General features: G+C 35.5%; 1 long non-coding RNA gene across 1 annotated transcript; it reads left to right on the top strand.

Moving 5' to 3' along the window:
- Positions 1–2,352: 2,352 nt before the first annotated feature.
- LOC145525455 (uncharacterized) lies at positions 2,353–10,377 on the top strand. Its single transcript, XR_014068217.1, has 4 exons — positions 2,353–2,472; positions 3,585–6,219; positions 9,893–9,984; positions 10,071–10,377. It is a non-coding gene; the product is annotated as an uncharacterized LOC145525455 (long non-coding RNA).
- Positions 10,378–10,792: the final 415 nt, after the last annotated feature.

Consider the following 10,792-nt stretch of genomic DNA (forward strand, 5'->3'; position numbering starts at 1 on the left):
GCCTTCTTCAATGGTCAATGCAAAGAAATAGAGGAAAACAATAGAATGGGAAAGACTAGAGATCTCTTCAAGAAAATTAGAGATACCAAGGGAATATTTCATGTAAAGATGGGTACAATAAAGGACAGACATGTTATGGGCCTAACAGAGACATAAGATATTATGAGGTGGCAGGAACGCCTAGAAGAACTGCACAAAAAAATGGTCTTGATGACCTAGAGAACCACGATGGTGTGGTCACTCACCTAGAGCCAGACATCCTGGAGTATGACTTCAAGTGAGCCTTAGGAAGCATCTCTGAAAACAAAGCTAGTGGAGGTGATGGAATTCCAGCTAAGCATTTTCAAATCCTAAAAGATGATGATTGTAAAGTGCTGCACTCAATATGCCAGCAAATTTGGAAAAGTCAGCAGTGGCCACAGGACTGGAAAAGGTCAGTTTTCATTCCAATCCCAAAGAAGGGCAATGCCAAAGAATGTTCAAACTACTGCACAATTGTACTCATTTCATATGCCAATAAAATCATGCTCAAAATCCTTTAAGATAAGCTTCAAAAGTACATGAACTGAGAACTTCCAGATGTAACATTTGTAGTTAGAAAAGGCAGAGGAGCCAGAGATCAAATTGCCAACATCCGTTGGATAATAGAAAAAGCAAAAGAATTTCAGAAAGTCATCTACTTCTTCTTCATTGACTGCACTGAAGTTTTTGACTTTGTGTATCACAACAAACAGTGGAAATTCTTAAAGAGATGGACATACCAGACTACTTTACCTATTTCCTGAGAAACCCGTATGCAGGACAAGAAGCAATATTTAGAACCAGGCATGGGAAAATGGACTGACTCCAAATTGAGAAAGGCATCCATCAAGGCTATATGTTGTCACCCTGCTTATTTAAATTTTATGTAGAGTACATCATGAAAAATCCCAGGCTGGATGAATCACAAGCTGGAATCAAGATTGTCAGGCGAAATAGCAATAACCTCAGGTATGCAGATGACACTACACTAATGGCAGAATTTGAAGAGGAAATAAAGAGCCTCTTCATGAAAGTGAAAGAGGAGAGTGAAAAACCAGCTTAAAATTTAAAATTCAGAAAACTAAGTTCATGGCATCTGGTCCCATTACTTTATGGCAAATAGATGGGGGAAAAGTGAAAGCAGTGGAAGAGGAAATTTTTTTTTTTTTCTTTTTAAGATTCCTGTTGAACAGAAATGTTTCCTATGTGAAAAGAAATAACCCTTCCATGAATATACTGTGTGAGGATACAAAAGGCAGATTAACCTGTGCTGAACTTTAATTCTGAACGTAGTAAACAAAAGTTTAGAGATCAGAAGTCATTTTTAGGTAAATGAGATATTAAACACCTATAAACTACAGGAAGGTAAGGTGGCTAGGACAAATTGCTTGATATGGAACCTAGAAAAATGCTCAATTTTATGTACCAAAGTATGAAATATATTTTAATGCAAGGGATTGCTCTATGTTGCTATGATGTGCAAGAACTAATTCACAGGTAATTAGAGGCAGAGGCAGTTGAGAAAGATCAGACACTGGCCACAAAATAAAGAAAAAAAAAGTGTATATTTTTTAAAACTCATCAACCCAATGGAAATTGAAGCCAATGCAATTATATTTCTTAAAATGCTACTGAATATGATAGACAATTATCATTTACAAAATATTAGCCTTTAGATGCATAAAAGATCACAATGAAATGTATACAAAATGAGAAGAGTAGTGGATAAACAGTATATGATACAACAATAGACATTTATATTCGAATTCACTATGGATTAAATTTAGTGTCTTGTCTTACCTGACATTGATGTGAAAGTTCTTTTTATGTTGAAACATATTAAAATCTCGCAGCCTATCAAATATTCTCAATAGTGAAAAAAATCCAACTCCATTAATATAATCATGTATTAATATCTACATTTTAATGGCAAAAGTAAAATTGCTGTTATTGATATAATCTTTAATTTCTGTGGTGAATAGCTTTCCTTGAAATGGTTTGTAGTTTCTGAGCTGATTACTGAATTTTCCCCATATTATATTAAAGAGAAGTTTTTATTAGAGAGAGAGGAAGGGGATGGAGAAATTGAGAAGAGAGGTCTTTAGGGTTAAAGTGCTGGTGGGATGTTACATACAATTGACTCTGTCACCCTCCTTTTCTTATTAATTCAAAATATGGGCATGGAGCACTTACTATGTAGCAGGTGAATCATGGTATGCGCTTCAAACCAAGTAAAGTAGATACTGTACTTCTCTGTTATTCATAATCTAAAGAATGTATATAAAAATAATAGTAAACAAATACTTGTATGATGTAATAGAATGTGTTGTCACAGTATTCTATGTGGCTTCAAAGGAAATGGAGATTATCTCTGCATCTATGTACCTATCTGAGAGAAGTTTTAAAAAAACTGACATGATTATAGACATTGTTACGTCCAAAATGTTCAGGGTATGCCAACAGATATTCTCCTGGCAAAATTTCTTTTTTCTTTCAAAGTGAAGTGGTTGAGTTGTGTCCTACTCTTTGCGACCCCATGGATTGTAACCTATCAGGCTCCTCCGACCATGGGATTTTCTGGGCAAGAATACTGGAATGGGTAGCCATTTCCTTCTTCATGGGATCTTCCCAACCCAGGGATCAAACCTGGGTCTCCTGCATTGCAGGAAGATGCTTTACCATGTGAGCCGCCAGGGAAGCAAAAAAATCTTTTTTCTCTTAAGACCTTCAACTAATTGGATGGAGACTATCCACTTTAAAGGGGAGATAATCTTCTTTACTCGAAGTCTACTGATTTAAACGATAATCTCATCTGAAAAATATCTTCACAGCAATATCAAGACAAGTGCTTGTCCAGATGAGTACATACAGTGGCCTAGCCAAGTTAATACACAAAATTGACTATCATAGGTTTAAGTAGAAAGAGATTGTTTCAGATGGATAGGTCATGAAAAAATATATAGAAGTAACAATATAGAAAGACTGTTCTAGGAAAAAGAAAGAAGGAAAGAATGTTTCATTGAATCAGTGGATTTTGCTATTAATCAGATAAACTTTAAAATCATAACTCCTATACTTACTAGTGTCTGACTTTAGACAGTTAGTATCTGTAAACTTTAGTTTTACAGGTATTTAGATTGATAGATCAATGTCTATTTCATTATTGTGATTTGAGGATTAAATGCATTGAAGTTTGAAAAGTTTATAATGTATTACTTGGCACATAAGGCACATAGTAAGCTCTCAAGAATAGAGAGACAATGTAGCATAGCATTGTAGTTAAAATTTCAGAATCTGGAACAAGATTCAGCTCTAATCCTGGATCCACCACTTTTTAGCTGAGTAACATTTCACAAATTACTTAATCTCTCTACATGTTTTTCCTTCTCTGAAAATTGGTATGATATTAAGACATCCAGCACACAGCTGGGATACAGTAAGGGCTATGTAGTTGCTAACTATCAGTATTTATAGGGTGACAGGATAATTTCTTAGATTAGTTGACAATGCTTTTCATCATCCCTATTAGTATTTAACTTGTCTTGTTCTTCAAATTAAAGCAGACAAAGACATGGAATGATGGCCAGTCCTTATAGTCTGAGTTCTGGGCTCATTGAATCTGAAGAAATATCATTGGACTGTATCACCTCCCGGAGAGGGCCTGAAACAAAGGTTGTCAGCAATTGCTCTCCATTCAAGCCTTTGTTTGGGAGTGTCTGCCCTTGCCTCAGAGCTAGAACGTGGAATGAGGCTGGAAGGACAGTGAGTAGCAGGGGGTTGTGGGATTTCTATGAGTGAGGCGAATGGGATCTCAGAGATTACTGTTGTGTGAATCAGAGAAATAACACCTGATATTGTTCTTGACAACATTAGCAGAAGTCTTTGTGTTGAAATTGATTGGTGGCAAGGAATAAGTGTGAGCATCTTGATGCTGATTATAGCCATGCTACATTGAGTGTAGATGACCAACATATATGTGGTAGCAGTACTACCTAATCAGAACTAATGGTGACGAAGAAAGCTTCAGAAAGAGGTAGGAGAAACATGTCCCATTTTCTAGGTATCATTTAAGCCCCAGGAGCCTTTTTAAACACTTAAAGCTGATGTTAATAGTGGAGGTCCACAGATCACATTTTGAATAGGAAGTTACTAGATTCTCATTTGGTCTTTAGAACCATCTTTTAACATCTAAATATTTTTTCCTAAATTGCTCTAACATTTACAGTTGTTTTTCAAAAGAAACAGACAAGATAGTCTCATTAGCTGTACTTCTAAACATTTATTTCTAAGAAGCATTCTATACTGCTATGGAGCCATTTATTAATCAGTCACTCATTTGCCATATATTAACTAATAATTAAATATTAATTATTAATCTCCTATCATGTGTCAGATACCATTTTAAGTCCTGGAGATACGATGATGACAGAGAAAAGGAGTGACATCATCTGATTTAGATGTTAAAAAAATAATATCAACAAACACTTGAAAAGGTGCTCGAAATCATTTGTCCTAAGGAGAATGCAAATCGAAACCATAATGAGATACTACTTCACACTCGCTGGAATTACTAGAAACAAAAATTCAAGTAACAAGTATTTTGTGAGGTTGTGGAGAAATCAGAACCTTCATACACTGCTTGTAGGAAGGTAAATTGGTGCAGGTGCTTTGGAAACCAGGATGGCAATTGCTCAAATGATTATTAAACAAAGAGTTACAATACAATATGGTAAGTTCTTCTAGCTCATGGTACATACCCAGGAGAAATTAAAACAGATATATGAATGTTCATATATATGAAATGTGCATATGAGTGTTAATTTCACCATTATTCATAATAATCAAAAAGAAACAACCTACATATGTATCAGTGGACAAACGAATAAACAATATCTGGATTATCTATACCGTAGAATTTTATTTAGCCATAAAAAGGAATGAAGTACTGATATACGCTAAATATGAATGAATCCATGTTCTTTATTTTAAGTAAAAGAAATCAGTCTTAAAAAACACATACTTCGTGACACACATGAATATCCAAATCAGGGAAATTTATATACAGAGAAAGTAGATTACGGGTTATTCAAACTTAAATGGAAGAAAGTAGGGAAATCCACTAGGCCATTAAGGTATGACCTAAGTCAAATCCCTTACAATTATACAGTGGAAGTGACAAGTAGATTCAAGGGATTAATCTGATAGAAAGAATGCCTGCGGAACTATGGATGGAAGTTCGTGACATTTTACGGGAGGCAGTAATCAAAACCATCACCAAGAAAAATAAAGGAGAAAAGGTAAAATGGCTATGTATTTGGAGACCTAACAAATAGCTAAGAAAATAAGTGAAAGGCAAAGGAAAAAAGGAAAGATACATCCATCTGAATGCAGAGTTCCAAAGAAAAGCAAGGAGAGATAATAAAGCCTTCCTAAGTGAACAATGCAAAGAAAGAGGAAAATGTTAAAATGGGAAAGGTTAGAGATCTCTTCAAGAAAATTACAGATACCAATGGAACATTTCATGCAAAGATGGGCAAAATAAAGGACAGAAACAGAATGGACCTAACAGAAGCAGAAGATATTAAGAAGAGGTGGCAAGAATACCCAAAAGAACTATACAAAAAAGGTCTTAATGACCCAGATAACCATGTTGGTGTGATCACTCACCTAGAGTCAGACATCTTGGATTGCAAAGTCAAGTGGACCTTAGGAAGCATCACTACAAACAAAGCTTGTGGAGATGATGGAATTCCAGCTGAGCTATTTCAAATCCTAAAAGATGATGCTGTGAAAGTGTTGCTCATAATATGCCAGCAAATTTGGAAAAGTCAGCAGTGGCAACAGGACTGGAAAAGGTCAGTTTTCATTCCAATTTCAAAGAAAGGCAATGCCAAGTAATGTTCGAACTATTATACAATTACACTCATTTCACATGCTAACAAGGCAATGCTCAAAATTCTCCAAGCCAGGCTTCAGCAGTACACGAACAGAGAACTTTCAGATATTCAAGCTGGATTTAGATCCAACATCCATTGGATCATAGAAAAAGCAAGAGAACTCCAGAAAAACATCTGCTTCATTGACTACACTAAAGTCTTTGACTGTGGGGATCACAACAAATTGCGGAAAGTTCTGAAAGAAATGGGAATATAAGACCACCTTATCTGCCTCCTGAGAAAACTGTATGCAGGTCAAGAGGTAAGAGTTAGAACTGCACAGGGGACAACAAACTGGTTCCAAATTGGGAAAGGAGTAGGTCAAGGCTGTATACTGTCGGCCTGCTTATTTAAATTTTATGCAGAGTTTGGTTCAGTTCAGTCACTCAGTCACATCTGACTCTACGACTCCATGGACTGCACCACGCCAGGCTTCCCTGAGCTTGCTCAAACCAACTCCCAGAGCTTGCTCAAACTAATCTCCATCCAGTCGGTGATACCATCCAACCAGCTCATCCTCTGTCGTCCCCTTCTCCTCCTGCCTTCAATCTTTCCCAGCATCAGGGTCTTTTCCAGTGAGTCAGTTCTTTGCATCAGGTGGCCAAAGTATTGGAGCTTCAGCTTCAGCATCAGTCCTTCCAATGAGTATTCAGGACTGATTTCCTTTAGGACTGACTGGTTGGATCTCCTTGCTGTCCAAGGGACCCTCAACAGTCTTCTTCAACACCACAATTCAAAAACATCTGAAGAACTCTTCAGTGGTCAACCTTCTTTATGGTCCAACTCTCACATCATACACGACTACTGGAAAAAGCATAGCTTTGACTAGATGGGCCTTTGTCAGCAAAGTAATGTCTCTGCATTTGAATATGCTTTCTATGTTGGCCATAGCTTTTCTTCTAAGGAACAAGTGTCTTAATTTTATGGGCTGTAGTCACCATCTTCAGTGATTTTGGAGTCCAAGAAAATAAAATCTCTCACTGTTTCCATTGTTTCCCCATCTATTTGCCATGAAGTGATGAGACCATATGCCATGATCTTAGTTTTGGAATGTTGAGTTTTAAGCTAGCTTTTTCACTTTCCTCTTTCACTTTCATCAAGAAGCTCTTCAGTTCTCTTCACTTTCTGCCATAATGTTTGTGTCATCTGCAATACCTGAGGTTATTGATATTTCTCCTGGCAAACTTGATTGCAGCTTGTGCTTCATCCAGTCCAGTGTTTCACCTGATGTACTCTGCACATAAGTTAGATAAGCAGGGCCACAATATACAGCCTTGAGTACTCCTTTCCCATTCTGGAACCAGTCCTTTTCGAACCATAATTCAGTTAAAATAATACAAATTTGTGATGATGGTTGTACATATGTGTGAATATGCTTTGAAAAGTTGAACTACACCTTTTCGATGAATGCGATGAAAATCATTCCTCAGTAAAGTGTTCTTTTTGCTGTTATGCAGCACACTGACTAGGAGAGGGGAATCATGGGAGCTGGGAGGCCCCAGATGAGGTAATTTCAGTAGCCCAGTGAGATTCAAGGAAAACATTGACCTGAGTGGTTGCAATGGAGATGGAAAAAGATAAATTCATACCAGATTTATTTTGGATATACACCAGCAAAACTTGCTGAAAGACTTGCTTGATAGTGAAAAAGTAGAGATTAAGGCTGATTCACACATATGTGATCTTAGCAATTGGATAATTTAAAATGTGGTTTCCTACCAAGAATCTTTCTGAAAATGAATGTGAGTTGAGACAGGGTGGGGTCAGATATTCTGAGGAGAAATCTCGATTTCTGTTTAATAGTAAGTAGTCAGTTGAGGATATGAATTTGAAGCCCAAATGAGAGATTAAGGCTGAATATATAAATGTCATTTACTTATTGGTTATTCATATTAATAGCTGGTTTATTCTGACATTCATGCAGCCAAGGTAACTTGCTAGCTAGGTATTTAGGTATTGATGGAGAATACCAAAGAAAATCAGATGCATTCTTGCCTTTAGGGAATTTACAGTGAAGGACTTGTGATTTTCTATTCACCAAAAAATTGTTTAATGTATGTGTGAATGCATAAATTTTCACCTCTATTAAGTGTAATACAGTAAAATGTTTGCTATTTAGTAATACTTTATTTCAAATGAGCTTGGTTAGAGACCTCTAAATAAAATCTCTCGTGGATCTTCAGCACTAAGTTACCTGGGAGTTTTCAAGCTCTATGCCTATTCTCTGAAACTATAAGCAGGAGTGATTGTGCAAAAGATCTCTCATGGCTCTTCAAATCACTTAGAATTAAAAATAAATCACAATGCTCAAATATACTTCTGTACTTACAGATTCAAGATACCAATTAAATAATCTATTTCTTATAAATCCCCCATCCCCAAATGATTCTAATTATATTTAGGCCTGGAAACCACTGGCTAAGGAAAATGAAATGATGTTCACAAAAGCAGTTTAGATAACCAGAATGGAAACTTGAAAATTGAAAAAAGTGCCTGCAGCAGAGTTACTCTGATTTTACTTGGGATCTAATGCATTCTCCAAACTGCAAAGCTGGACATATGAGATTTCACTCTCAGAAATTTAAGGTGCTTGTTTCAGATACCTTTCCCAGTGTTGGGAGAAAAAGGTTAAACAACATAAGAAATGAGCCCACGCTATTTTGAGCCTGCTTCCCCCCCCACCCCTACTCCCCCTCCATGGAGCAGAAAGCTAGAAATGAGTTGTCTATGTTCTAAGGAAAGATTGTTTGTCTTGAGTTATTTTATTTTCCTTTTGGCTCTAGTTCAAGTCATCCAATAGGAGATAATGGCAGTCCTGTTATGGTCAATAATATGACCTAAAGGCAAGAAAGGGAGGGCAGCAATGCCAGATGGCTATGCCACTTCCATCAATTGTGTCTGTGGCATGGATGCATATCAGTGTGGAGATGATGGCAGTGACAGTGATGGCAATGAAGAAGGTATACAAAAGTGTCACTGGCCCCAGTGATGAGGTTTTGATGGCTGTAGCCTCACTAAGAGAGGGAAGAAAGAGTCTCCTGAGCACTAAATGGGTTTGGTTAGGGGACAACTCAGAACAACGCCCTTTGTTGGTAATATAAAAATGCAAGAGCATCTACATGTGCTCCTCTAATTCTGAAGGACTATATGATCATATTTGAATATTTAAATCCATACTAGCCACTAAGGACTAATTATGGTTTGGGGATCAGACATAATTCGGGGTCGATTAAATAGTGGGAACTAGTGAACTAGCTTAATATCTCTAAGGGTTTTATTTTTCAATCAATATAATTTGTGAATATGCATGTTAGAGAATAATTATAAAAACAAATTTAGAAACAGTACCGACAAACAGAAACTCCTATATTTGTCCATATTTGAATGTCCCACCCATATAAAATAATAAACATTTTAAAAGAGATACAATTCTATCTAGTGTTTATAAATGTGTTCAAAAGGTACACAAAGCAAATCATTGCAAATATTAGGAAATTTTAAAATGTGACTAGGCATGAAAATATATGAAAATTTGTTAATTCTGTATTATTAATTGTATTTTGCTCTTACGTATTTAATGTTATTTTAAACTTTAAATATATAGTTCATTTACTATTACTCTTTAAAAAGTAATATGAATAATTTTTCTTCTTTGTGCTGCTTTGAAAATACATCTCATAAGTTGTGATGTAGAATGTTTTCAAGATTGTTCTTTCTTAGGAAATCTAAAATTTTACTCAGGAGTTAACAGAGTGCTTAATTTCTAAATGGATATTATTTTGCTCATTTGTTAATTTTTTTGTCTGACTTTGTTATTAGTTAGATATTTTATTATAGTAAAATCAGATAGCTATTATTTCTACTTTTTAAAATTTATTGATATTTTCTTTGTGGTCAAAGACATGAGATTTTTTTTTTTATTTCTGTAATTTTAGGGCATGGATTTCCTTATTCATCCAGTAAAACTGTCCTCTGAATTGTGGTTCTTACATTTTTTCACATGGGACTCTTGCCTAATTCTGTTGGTGTAGGTATTTTTAATATAATTTATGCAATTTGGAGTGTGAATTTCTTTCTTTGTTTCACTAAACATGTGTATTTGTTTTTGTTCAGCTTCTCCTCATTTCCATGTGAAGTGTGAAGACTCAAACCTAATACTAATATGCTTATTAAAACCTTGTTTGGAATGGACATGGAGACTCTGCTGTATTTATAATGGATAACCTACAAGGACCTACTGTATAGTACATAGAACTCTGCACAATGTTATGTGGCAGCCGGGATGTGAGGGGAGTTTGAGGGAGAATGGATACATGTATATGTACAGCTGAGTGTGTCTTTGCTGTTCATCTGAAACTATAATACCATTGCTAATTGGCTTTACCACAATACAAAATAAAAAAGTTAAAAAAAAAATAAACCTAGTCAATCTCATTAGTCAGAAATTGCTAAAAATGTGAACAGTGGACTAGCTGAAGCTTAGTTTTGACTAATCTACTAAAAAGCAACAAAAATAATTTCAAAATTTCTCAAAACCTCTAAAGAATAATGGAATTATTTCCTATCTAATGGAACTGATATATTGAAGTCTATCTATATTCCTAAATTAACAATATGTGATCTTATTTTTAAAATATATTCTATAGCACAAGTATTCTACTATTAATAGGTTAAATTGCCTTTCTACCAATTATTCTAAACTAATGAGCATCTTGCCTTTATTTATCATGTGATGTGTAAGAAAGCATCACAGCGACATAGTTCTCAACACATAAATCAAATCCAAATCTTGATGATAAAATAATTTGTGAACTGATATCAAATTTTTCAGGGAA

This window comes from Giraffa tippelskirchi, chromosome 11 (genome assembly GCF_054371585.1).
Source record: "Giraffa tippelskirchi isolate mGirTip1 chromosome 11, T2T-mGirTip1v1.2.pri, whole genome shotgun sequence".
NCBI lineage: Eukaryota > Metazoa > Chordata > Mammalia > Artiodactyla > Giraffidae > Giraffa > Giraffa tippelskirchi.